The sequence below is a fragment of the Elephantulus edwardii genome, unplaced genomic scaffold, assembly GCF_000299155.1.
Source record: "Elephantulus edwardii isolate Elephantulus edwardi_28Jun2011 unplaced genomic scaffold, EleEdw1.0 scaffold00110, whole genome shotgun sequence".
In the NCBI taxonomy this organism is placed as follows: domain Eukaryota; kingdom Metazoa; phylum Chordata; class Mammalia; order Macroscelidea; family Macroscelididae; genus Elephantulus; species Elephantulus edwardii.
The window spans coordinates 1,316,855-1,319,218 of NW_006399860.1; positions in this window are offsets into that span (position 1 = coordinate 1,316,855).

Here is a 2,364-nt window from a genome sequence, read left to right on the forward strand (position 1 = left end):
GCGCAGGAGGGGAAGACCCTCTATGAGATGGATTGATTCGGTGACTGGGGTAATCGGGATGGGTGTGTCAGAGGCAGTGGGGTTGGCGCAGGATAGAGCAGGATTTAGGGCTGTTGTGCATAGGGTTGCTATGAGTCGCAAACGACTCGACGGCACATAACAACAACAACAACAACATTAGTCTATGACTATTATTACCCATCTTTTTGAGTCTCCACTGAATCTTTTCTATTCCTTCACACCTCCACCACCTGCCCACTAAATTCCTAGTAAATTAACGTACTAATTTCTACCCTTCCCCTTTTCTGCCCTTTTCCTCTTTTCCCTTTCCCCTTCAGGACCTTTATACACATGCTACTAGTTACCCTTTTATTTTTATAATAGTGGTCTTATGCATTATATTTCCTTATAAGACTGAGTTCACGCAGCATAATGCTCTTTAGACTACCGTGTTACATAGTATTTTATTCAATCATTGTTTTTAGTACCACATAGTAAATATGTACCACAATTTCTCAATCCATTTGTTTGGAATTGGCAGTTGGATTGTTTCCATTTTCTAGCTATTGTGAATAAGACTGCTATAAACAGGTTGTTTTGGGGGACTATAGAGTCAAAACCAATGCACAGTTGACCCTTTGTTTCTCAGGGCCAGTTAATTGCACAGGAAGAGATTGCCAGTCCTTCTCTTGAGGAGAAGCTGACTGCCTTAAACCGTCTGCCTTCAGAATTACAGAACAGCTTTTTGTTACTAGGCCGTCAGAGCATAGGTGTACATATATCTGTTTATGTCTCAGTTCTAATTTCCTTGGGGTATATTCCTAGGAGTTCAATAGCTGGGCTATGTGAGATTGCTATGTTCAGCTTTTTGAGGAAATGCCAACCTGTCTTTCAGAATGGTTGTTCCATTTTACAATCCCACCAACAGTGTATGAGAGGTCCAATCTCTCTGCAACCTTTCCAACATTTATTGATTGTTAAACTTTGCCACTGCTACTGGAGTGAAATGATATCTCATTGTGGTTTTGATTTGCATCTCTTTTATTGCCAGTGATTTGGAGCATTTCTTCATGTGTCGCTGGCCATCCAAATGTTTTCCTTTAGGACAACATTTTCTTGACTTTTGCCCATTGTGCTTTTGGGTTATCAATCTTTTTTGTGGAGTCCCTGTAGTATGCGCTAAACTTTCCTTCTCAGACCCTTGTCTGAAATACCATTGACAAATGTTTTTTCCTCAGTCAGCAGGTTTTCTCTTCACCATATTGGAAATAGATTTTGATGCACACAGGAACTTACTTTTTAGAAGGTCTCATTTGTAGATTATTTTTTCTCTTTCTCTTATTTGTGCATTTCTGGCTATACTTGCAAGCCTATTTATGACATAAATAGGAGCTTTTGTGGCCTAGTGGTAAGAAGTTGTGGTGCAATTCCAAAAGCACACAGTTTGAATCCACAAATGGGAAATCTCCTCTCAAGCAATTTATTGTCTCTGAAAACTCACTGGAGGAACAACTATGGGCTGGTGCCAACTTGATGGCACACAATAACACTTATGCCATAGGATAGGGCTTCTAAATTTGCTCCCATATTTTCTCTTACAATACTTATGCTTTCTGACTTTACTCCTAGGTCTTTTATGCACCTCGACTTGATTTTTCTGTGTTGTGAGATGTGAGTTCTGTTTCAGTTTTGTGGGTAGATGTCCAGTTTTGCCAGCACGATTTATTGACTAGGACATTGTTTCTCCATTTAATAGATTTTGATTCCTTGTCAAATACAATTTGACTGTGTTGTTGTTATGTGCCATCAAGTTGCTTGCAACTCATAGTGACCCTATGTTCAACAGCCCTAAATTCTGCTCTGTCCTGTGCCAATTGCACTGTCTCTGACACACCCATCCCGATTACCCCAGTCACTGAATCAGTCCACCTCATAGAGGGTCTTCCCCTCCTGAGCTGTCCCTCCACCGTCCCAAGCATGATGTCCCTCTCCAAAGACCAGTCCCTCCTTACAACATATCCAAAGTATGTCAGACAAAGCCTCAGGATTCTTGCTTCCAAGGAGCAACCTGGTTTAACCCTTTCCAGGATGAAATCTGTTTGTTTTCTTAGCAGTTCATGGTATTCTCAATACTCTTCGCTAGCACCACAGCTCAAAGGCATCAATTCTTTGACTGCAGGTAGATGAGTTAATTTCTGGTTTCTGTATTCCATCCCATTGGTCTATGTGTCTGTCATTGTACCAATATCATACTGGGTTTGGCTGCTACTGCTTCATTGTAGATTTTTTTATCAGGGCTTTACTTACTTGGGGTCTCTTTCCTTTCCAAATAAATCTGCTGAATGCCTTTTCTTTTTTTTTTTT